Raw genomic sequence first — 10,594 nt, forward strand, 5'->3', positions numbered from 1 at the left:
CCCTTCTGGGAGTGCTACTGTGCTCCCTCATGGTTTCTGCTTCTGAAATCCTACCTCAGGAGGACTTTGATTTACAGGCGGAAACAGTCATCCATAATATTTTTTATTTTTTATTTTACCGCCCATCTATTTTCATACAAATGTCTCCGTTTTATGGAAAAGGGGTATTTTGTTTTTGGTATTTTGTTTTTATAAATCTGAGCTTATCCAACAAGGACAGGCAGCCCCCCCCCCCCCAGACAGTTTAGCAGTCTATACAGGAGGCTGACCTTTGCAAATGTACTTCTATAATGACTTCACCATTTAAGTTATTTGGTTATGTTTCACCCTGGATTTTGCCTGATAATATTTATTTTGTCCATTGCTTTAAAACAAAACAAAACAAAACAAAAAAACTATATAAATATAAAACAGAGTGTGAACAACAAAACATCAGCTTTGGAAACTTTGATGTAAAATTCTGCAATTGTTTTCTCAGGATATAGCATGAATAAAACTAATATACATCAGTGTATTATTAATGTGCACACACACACACACACACACACACACACACACACGCACAAAGTGTTACAATAAACAGCTCTTATGCTTCTGTATAATTCTCAATGCTTTCCATTTGTGTGTCCACAGATTGCAGGTAAGTGGTGCTTGACTGAAGTTTGCTCTAATTTCAGGTGGTTTGTCTGTCGTAAAGCCAATATGAAGTCCGGCCATGGTTGAGCCAACTGAAGATGGGGTTTTAAGGTGGCATTCTCATTTCCTCTGTGAGTGCGAGAGGACAGACAAAGCAAACACCATTTGGACAGCATTAAAATATTTACACTGATGATTAATGTTATGTCTTTGCACCCGTAGCGATACATGTTGGAAAATGGAGACTTTAGCCACCAAGACTGACGTGCCTGGAAACTTCCCTGTGAGTACGCCCACAAAGACAGGAAACAGTTTAACCACCACGGTTAATCCTCCATCATCATCATCAGTATTACTTTTTTTCACATCTTTTCTTCTGCTGTTTCCCTTTTTGTCAGTCACGGGCTTTGTGACTGAAATGCGTGTGGTCGATGGGAAGCCTGACGAGTACGGCCTGAATCATTACATCAACACCGGACGGAGTGAAACCTTTGTTGAAAACAGATTATATGGTAAAGTTGCATTTAGCTGTGTTCAGTAAACTGTGAAGTAAAGTTACAGCAGCAGATTTACATCACGTGGTTTCACAGGACGCAGTCTGGACCTCAGCGCTGAGGAGAAGTTCAACCAGCTCTGCTTGCAGACCGACATCCTTCCTGAAAATATTCTTCATCTTCCTAAAACTTTTACATTGGTGCTGAAGTTCTATATAAAAACAGCCTGAAATACAAACTGATGTTGTGCACTGATTACCTCACACTGTCCATGTTTCCTTCTACAGAGGAGTGTCCGCTTCAGTGCTTTGTCTGACTGATCTGTTGTTGATCGTCTCACCGACACTGCATAAATATCTGACACCATCTGTTATGGAAATATGACTGAGCAACATCTGGAGCAGTTTTTAACAATAAAAATGCAAAAATCTAGAATGTTTTTCTTCATTATTCATCCTTTATATGAAATAAACTGAAGAACATCCAGAACAACACAATTTCACGATTCTCCACAACTGTGATCACCATTTTCTTTGTGTATTTGTAATAGTTTTAATAATTTCTAGTGTTGGGCGGCTAAAAGATGAATAAATAATCATCAGATGGACCCATTATAAAAATAGTATTTGCTTCCATCTGGTAGAGTTACCCTCAGCTCAAATAACTGTGACATTAAAATGCTGTTTACAGTCTAAGTGCCTCGTTCAGTGAATTTCACACACAAAACATTCATACTTTCATAGCTGAATGTGTCCATACAAGTGTAGGACTGTCTCAGAAATGATCAAACATTTGACTGTTAGATGGTTTTCCCTCCATAAGCCTGGTTACGCTGGAGGTTTCTTCCTGTTAAAGGGAGTTTTTCCTTCCCACTCTTGCCAAAGTGCTCACGGGGAGTCATATGATAGTTGGAGTTTTCTCTGTTTTCTCAGTATTGTTGTGCAGTCTTTACCTTAGAATATAAAGCACCTTGAGGCGACTGCTATTTTGATTTGGTGCTATATAAATAACATTGAATTGAAATGATTTTTTAATTTATTTGCTAGTTTACATGAGCCAGCGTGTCTCAGGGAAAACAATATTTAGACCGATGTTATTTGAAGCCAAGCCCAGCTTATTATTTAGTTATTTCTTCTCCCTCTCTTAACCACGCTCTCTTACAGCATCCTCACCATTTACCCATCTTACCATGAGGTAAGCATGATCTTTATCTGGAGAAATAAGAGTGTGTGACAGTGTGCAGGGTACAGATGGTGAACACTGATTTTCACTCATTTGGATTCATTAACATGCATCAAGGAAAGAACAAAACAGGTTGGTGCACATTTTATAAATCTGACAATAATTTTCATGTTGCAGTTATTTGCTACAGCCCGATGTCCCCAGCAGGTCCCTGAGGTCATGTGATCAGGGCTTACTTGCTGTAAAACAGACTAAGATGAGAACTAAGGCTGACAGAGCTTTTACCACTGTGGCCCCGACACTGTGGACTCTCTCCCTCAGACATTAAGAACTGTGGACTCAGTCGCTGTTTTTAAAAAACGACTCAAAACTCACCTTTTTAACTGTTTTTGGTTCAATTTCTGCCTGTTTTATATTGTCTGTTTCACCCTTTTATTATTTGTTATCTTATGTGCAGCACTTTGTGATTCTGTCTAGAAAGGTGCTACATAAATACAATTTTATTTATTATTTATTTGTTTGTTGTATTTTTGTTGCACACATTAAAACATGTCTTTGCACATAGTAGTAAATGATGCCCAAGGAGTCTCCTCATATCTGCCACAAGTTTTTATGACTCCACTTACATAGAAAAATAATGTGATGGATAAAAGGGAAACAAGAGAAGAAGACAGGCATATAAATAAATAGGTAAATACATGTGTTTGCCAAAAGTGTGGTTAAAATCTGGTGTTCATTACAGCCTCTTTGCTCTTGATTGAACACCATATCCAAAGATCTTAAATATAACCAAGATTGTAGGACATGTGGAACTGAAATTCAAATATTGTTTCATCTGAACTCTGTTCAGTGTTATAAGTAAGCTTTTCCAAAGTCGTGCATTTCACTAGTTCAGCTTTACAACTGTCCAAAATGGCTTTCAGTCACTCACAAAGCTCTATTCAGATTCTTTTCATGACCTTGTTCAGCCTCCTCCAGATGAAATAGACGTAGAGCTCAGGTAATAGACCAGACTGACAGCCTACACTCCATATGGATCAACCAGTCAGAGCTTTTTGTCCTCCTGCAGCCACCATAGCTGGGATTATGCACTTTGGAGGGGCAAGACAACAGAACTCAGCTGACTGCAGTCTGTAGTCTGCTGACATCTAGTGGTGACTGTTCCAAAAACAAACAAGTGGAATTACATTTAATATGTATGAATCTGTCCATTATTATTAAAAGGCACTAAATACATGTACATGACACAGCATCCACCCTGCCTCACAGATGATGCTTCAGCTCATGAGCTGCTTCTCTCTGTCTCTGTCCTGCTAACCAGTGATCGTGAACTCTCTCTTGATTGTACACTTTAACAGTAACACACATGTAACCTTCTTAACAGCTCAACAAATATCAGCAAACTGTTTCTGTGCAGTTAGTCACTCAGTGTGTCTGCTAGCTAAAGGTACATTTGCAGTATTTCCCAGGGAGAGAAAAGAATATGAGCTAACATCACTCAGAGATGGAGAACGATGCACGAAACACAGAAGAGGAAGAAGAGGGATTAGTTTGAAAGGTTCAGACTGCTCGGTGGAATTTATTCAACTGCAAATTTAAAGCTTACTTTAATTTGTTTTAATTGATAGATGTGGATTGGATCGACAGATTAATGATGTTGTGGAACTTCTTGCCAAATAAAGTGAAGCACACTGCACTCTTGGTGCAGATGTGTTTAGATTGACACAAGCTGACACTTTTTTTGACAAATGATGTCAGAGCTGGGTTACATCAGGGGGAACAGACGTCTCATTTCATCTGAATGCCTTTAATTTTCTAAGTGTGTCAGGAAAGTCACCCACCTACAATCATCAGCAAATAGAGACATTTTTATTCCCTTTGTTTTTCCTTTGTACATTATAGATTTTGAAGCTTTGTGAATTCATTAGAAGTTTGTATTCCTTGTATTAAAATGATGTTATTATAATATTTATATATCAGGAGGGGGAACTTTGTGCTGCTTCAGTGCTCAGCTGCTCAATCTTCTGTCCCAGTGTTCATGTCACAGAGGACGACTTTCACTCACATCCATAACCTGCAACAGTTTTCATTTATTATCTCTGCTCTTTCAAACATTAATTAATGAAATGTCTGAAAACAATATTCATCACTTTGCTTTAATCTGCCTGCTATTATAACCACGTAGCATGTGCTGCATGTTTATTACAGCTGGCTAATAAAAAGTCTTAAAGATAAAGCACCTGTCTGCTGAATGTGCATACAACATACAACATTCTCAACATTTAAAAGCTGTCAAAACCATAAACTTATGTTCCCTGTTCAATATCATGTGATTCTTTATTAGACTGTTTTGTTTTTCCATAGAAACCCCCTGATGTTGTTATTTTGTATTTGTATTCTGTGCTTTGTCAATAAAGCGTATTCAAAAAAAAATAAAGCCGCTGCCGTAAAGCGGAGTGTAGAAGTGCAAGAAAACCTGTGCGGCGGACGAGCCGCGGCTCACAGTGACGAACAAGAAGAAAGGAGAAAAAAAGAGCACGAGCGCGCATCGTTAAAGCAGACTAACGTGAAAACACGTGACGAGACGAAGGTAGGCGGTACGGTTTGGTGACGTCACAGTGAAATCCAGCGTCATGACTTTAACATTGAACAAATCCAGTCCGCACAGGCTCAGGAACAGACTTCATCCTTTTACTTTAACCATGAAACATGAAGCTGTCGCTCATAATGAGACAGGAGCTCAGCTTTCAGCGTCACAGCTGGAACAACATCAGCTGACATGAAAGAAACACAGAGGTTTGTTCCCTGTTAGCAAAGATGAAGATGGAGAGCGTGAGGGAACTACAGAGAGGAGGAGGAGGAGGACACGGGCTGTGAGGGACGCAGTGGACCAGCCCTCAGACCTGTGTGTCTCACACTGCCCTGTGATTACACTCCACACACTCAGTTTCAGTAACACTCATGAACAACAATGGAAAGATAAAGTAATAAGTTACTGTAGTTCTCAGTTACAGCTTCGTGTTTCCTCCACATTCATCTCTTTTCAGACATCAGCAGGAGCGAGGACGACCCCCCAGTCTGAGGACGTTCCTCCACATGAATGGGGGACAGGAGGCGCAGCTTCCAGCCCAGCTGGTAGGAAAGTCCTCCTTGGGTGGACTTCTCTGTAACTATGGACTCATGCATGCAGACGTTTCAGTCCACAGTGATGTCAGTCAGTGCTTTTTAAAGCCGTGCACGTGTGCAGGATGTGAAATCTTCACTTTGATTGTTAAATGTTCGTTCACTTTCTTTGTGCTTCAAATAAATTCACTTCATGGATGAAACAGTTCAATATTGCCTCTTGTTTTGGTTCTGTGGCCCCATGAAACCCCCCCTGAGCCCACCCTGGTCAACCTGCTGTCAAACTTTATCTATCAAATATTTTACATCAAAATGCTCCTTCCACTCATTTTCATGTCCTTTTCCTGCACACTGAAGTCTGAGGCCAAGCTTAAACATGAATCTGTCAACACCTATAAACACACTCGAATCACTGCTTTTTCTTCTCATGCACATGAATCAGGGTCTGTCATTCAGCACAGAGACTTAAATACACGAGTACAAAACAAGCAAGCGCTCCTTCAAATCTGTGAGCGCACGGTAATAAAAACACTTGACATGTGAAAGATCATCAGTGTCTGAATCTTCACAGAAATGCAAAAATAAAAACGTAGAATAGAAAACAGCAGATTTTTAGTCACAGAAGTGAAGAAAATACTGTTTTCATTTTTGCTTCCAGCATCAGAAGAATGTGACATGATGCACACGTGTAGAAACAGACACGTGTAGCTGTGCATGGACAGATGATTCCATCTTTCTCATGCAAACACCTACAGAAGCTGTAAACAGGCAGAGAAGCTTTCCTGCACATGTTTGTGTTCTCAGCAGTGACGCTGCTCACAGCTGCTTCGTCCTCGTGGGTTTGGTGATGTGAGGCTGCAGGTCAGTAACCATGGTTACAGGTGACGCTCTGAAACTGATGGTCAAAGATGTCAGGTTATTGTTTCCATGCAGAATCAAGACTGAAGTCAAATAAATCCACTGTGTGTTTAGATAGTGTGTTAGTGTCATTTCCATGGTAACACTGACTTATAAAAACAAAGGCGATCCATCAGTCCAGATCAATAATGTGAGCTCATTTAAGTGCACATGTATGTTTGTGTATTCAGAGCATGAAGGCTGATGTCCACTGATGACTGCTGACATCTAGTGGACATTTGATGACATTACAACAACAGTTTGTGTGAAATAAATAAAATGCAGATAGAAAACATTGATTTACACAAGGAGAAGTCATGTGACTGTGACGACAGATGTCTTTGGTGGAAAGATCGGCGCCATCAGAACGCTGACTGACCTGCAGCCTGATGGCCTGTGGCAGGAAACAGTGCGTTCATCGTTCAGCTGTAACCTGATGGAGTCGTGTGTAAAATAAGGCAAAGATGTGGATGGAGCAGAAGAAGAGCAGACGCTGAGCTCCCAGTGTTTCAAACAGACACACCACTGTGTTTGTGCTGTTCCAACATACGCACAGTGGTGACAACAAAATAGTCTCGTTCAATAAATCTGATGGTCATTTTGTGTGACATCTCCGAGAAGTTTGAACTTTTTCATGCAAACATTAGTAAACGAGGCCACACAGGTGATGACTTCATGCCTGTTGCTCTCTAATCTGGAAACACAGAAGAAGAGTCAGACGTGTTGCAGCAGGGAGACGAGCGCTGTCATGAAGTGTGATGCTTCCAGCCTGCAGTCAAACACCACCTTCAGCATGTTTCAGCCTTTTATCCACCATCACACCATGAAGCCGCCTCCAGTCAGAGACGTTACTCTGAGCGCTTTGTCATCGGGTCTCCTTCGCCTCCTCGTGTCCTTGTCTCCTCCCTCCTCGTGTCTCAGGTGAAGCTCCACAGAAACCTGCCCAGCTCGTGTGATTCATCTGTGCAGAGCTTTAAACTCACACTCTCCTGTCACACAAGCTCAGTTAAATCAAGTTTTTTTCCTCATGTGAACAAAGTGAGTGTGTGTGCTGAAAGCAGCTGCTGTGTGTGTGTGTTTCACTTCTTATTGCTTACTAAAACACACACACACACTCTCTTTCAGCTCAGTTTAGTGTGTGCAGCCAAACATCACGGCAGACTTCCACAGAGTTCAGCTTCCTCATAGTGTCACACGTCAGAAGCCTTCACATCACTTCCTGTCCTCACAGGAAGCTAAACTCCGTCTCTCACAGCAAAGAACGAAGCGTTTGTCAGAGCCACACATGTTCTTAAGGACAAAATCAGTGTTTCACAATAAAAGCCTTGTTAATACAAAACTGTCCAGCAGCTATTAGGAGGGCCTTTAATTTGAAATAGATGGAAAAGGAAGCAGAAAAGGTCAGCCAGCTTCAGCGGTCAGAGGTTAAAGGTCATGTGAATGAAGAAATGCTGTTCATACTTTGGTTATTTTTTCTGTCTGAACTGGCAGGAAGTCCTCTGTGAGAAGCAGGAAGTCCCACTGTTGTTGTTTCTGGTGACTTTCAGAAATCTTCCAGCCGCTATAAAATAAAGTGATGCTGGAAACATCGCTGTGGCAGATGGAGGCTCAGCCGCCTCCAACCGAGTAAAGAGGTTCAGGCTCAGCAGCTCTGATCGTTCATTGGAGTCAGCACAGAGTGTGGAGACATCTAGTGGTGGTGGAGAGAAGTGCAATCAAAGCTCTGCTGGTGGATGTAGTTACTGTAAGGTCCCTGATGGAGCTCTGTGATTGGTGTCCAAACTAAACTCAGTGATAAAGTTTCCTCTGATAAACAATGAAAGGACCGATCAGCTGATCAGCATCGTGACACGAGCACTGGATCCAAATTTAAAGTTCTTTTCTCTGACCAATGAAATCTGACCTGGAATTTGGGGAAAGTCCTGGAAAGTTGTTTTCCTGCATTAAGGATTCTGCTCACAGCCTGGGTGACCTTTGACCTTAAGCTGAAGATTCAGCTCCACATTAATCATTAATAATAACTGACATATGAAAGTGTATCAGGGCCTGATGTGGCCCGCTGGCCGTATGTTGGACACCCCTGCTTTAGCTGCTGAGTCACGGCTGAACGAGCACAAACAGCTCAGACTTGTTTCTCACTACTTTCTGTGGAAAAAGAAAGAAAACAAACCCGCTCACGATCTTCAGAGTGAACATTTGATTCTGTGTCACAGTGTGACTGTGGGGATGAAGGAGCTCTCAGGGCCTCCACAGCCTCCAGTTTCTAAAAGTAGCAGCAGCAGCTTCAATGACAGGAGGGGGAATAATTATCTGTTTAGTTACAAACAACAAAGTCTCTGATTTGATGCTGTTTCATTTTAATGCAGACAGAATATCAACAGCATCACAAAGGCTGCAGATAAAGTGTTTTCATGTCCCTGAGTGAGGAAAGTATTAGATGCTACAACACACACACACACTCCTGATCTCAGCTCATGTGTGGATGAAGCACAGCTGTGCACAGAGTCACTTTCTTCTGCTCCACCCTCTCCATCACCACAGGACCAAAGAGCTAAACCACGCCCCCTCACCCCCATCACTGCTAACCTCTTACAATAACACACTTATTGACTCAGGCTGTGGAAACTCTTTGCTCGTCACTCCTGCCTGGATTTTGCACTCAGCTCATAATCATCCATAGTTCATATTTTCTCATCTATATCTGTGGGCAGGTCTGGTCTGGAACAGGTGAGTGATCAGCAGGTGTGACCAGCCCACCTACTGACCAATCAGCTGTCATGAGGGTGTGTCAGCGCTGTGTGGGGAGAGCACAGTTGTTCACAGAGTCTTTGTTCCTCTGATGAGCATCAGTGTTGATTATGGAAGCTCAGACACAACTTTACTCTCTGATTCTTCCTCCATCAGCTGCTCTGTGAGCAGTAATATAGGATCCTGTCTCTGACAGACAGATGATGACCTTTGATGACCTTTGTGCCTGTGAACTCTGTTTTTAAGTTTACTCTGAGCGTGAAACAGCATGAAAACTCAAATTTAAACATTCATTTAATGAAACACGATTCTTCCTCACATTCTCCTCGTCTTCACATTGAACATCATTAATACTTCACACACACCAGCTTTGTCTCAAATGTCCAACATAATAAATCCCTGTGTGATGTGTGATAAGCTTTAGCATCACTGTCACTGCTGTGAGCGGAGCTGAACTCTCAGAAGGAGACAAACTAGCGTAAAACTGCGAGTAGAAGAGAAACTGACTGAGACTGAATGAGATCCAAACATCTGGAGCTGATTTTACCTTCATCTGTTTAAACTGTAACACACCTGGATCCCTGTGATTTTATTATTACGGAGCCTCACGTGTGATATGTGAGGAGTCCAGCACACACCTGCTTCCTGCTCTCTGCTGACATCGTGACCCTGAGCAGTCGTGTAACTGTGCAGAAGGTCGAGCAGCTGCTTCCTGCTGCGTCTGAGATTTATTCAGGAGGAAGAGAAGATGTGTTTGTCTCTTCTTCTCTGGAGCCAACAAAAGTCCAGCTGCAGCCCTGATACGCTGCCTTCAGCTGCAGATACTGAGTGTGTGTGAACCTGCTGTGTGACTGTGTTTGTTGAGCCTGTAGTTTCAGACTGTTGTTAGTGTAACTGTGCTGCTGCCTTAACTCGGCTACATTACAGGACGTGGCCACGATCCTATAGGTCCAATGAAAACTCTGCAACACTAAATGTTTTTAAAGTGTCAGCCTCCTCTAGAGCAGAGCTGTCAAACATAAGGCCCGGGGACCAGAATCGGCCAAAGACTTCAGCCCATTGGACAGCTTTGGAAAATATGAAGCAGGGCATCAGTTTCTGTAACTTAGATGTGAACATGTGGTTTCATCAGGTCTGCTGTCAGCTAGCAGGCTCACATCAGAATCACTGTTCCTGAAAAACACAGTCTGTGTGACATCATCAGTCAGCTGATCGTCCCAGATCTGAATGGTTTCTGTCTCTACTGAGGAAGTCAGAGAATATCACTGAGGTGTGGATCAGGTCTGAGTGACCTGTGGAGGGACAGCTTTAAACAGTCCACAGGTCTCACGTCCTGCTCAGTCTGGTAGCAGATACCTCGTATTGTTCCAGATGTGCTGACATCACCAGCAGCAGCAGCAGCACAGCTGTGTGATACGATGAATCTCAGTTATTGATCCAACACACAGTAAATACAAAGATCAGGATTTATGAGAGTAATCATTATGAGTCTGAACACATGATCACTGAATGTT

The 10,594-nt window shown here is 42.1% G+C and overlaps 1 long non-coding RNA gene across 1 annotated transcript; it reads left to right on the top strand.

Moving 5' to 3' along the window:
* The first annotated feature begins 544 nt into the window (after positions 1-544).
* Positions 545-1,413, top strand: LOC120437832. Its single transcript, XR_005611434.1, has 4 exons — positions 545-767; positions 859-919; positions 1,035-1,148; positions 1,227-1,413. It is a non-coding gene; the product is annotated as an uncharacterized LOC120437832 (long non-coding RNA).
* The last annotated feature ends 9,181 nt before the right edge of the window (positions 1,414-10,594 follow it).

Source organism: Oreochromis aureus, linkage group 3 (genome assembly GCF_013358895.1).
Source record: "Oreochromis aureus strain Israel breed Guangdong linkage group 3, ZZ_aureus, whole genome shotgun sequence".
In the NCBI taxonomy this organism is placed as follows: domain Eukaryota; kingdom Metazoa; phylum Chordata; class Actinopteri; order Cichliformes; family Cichlidae; genus Oreochromis; species Oreochromis aureus.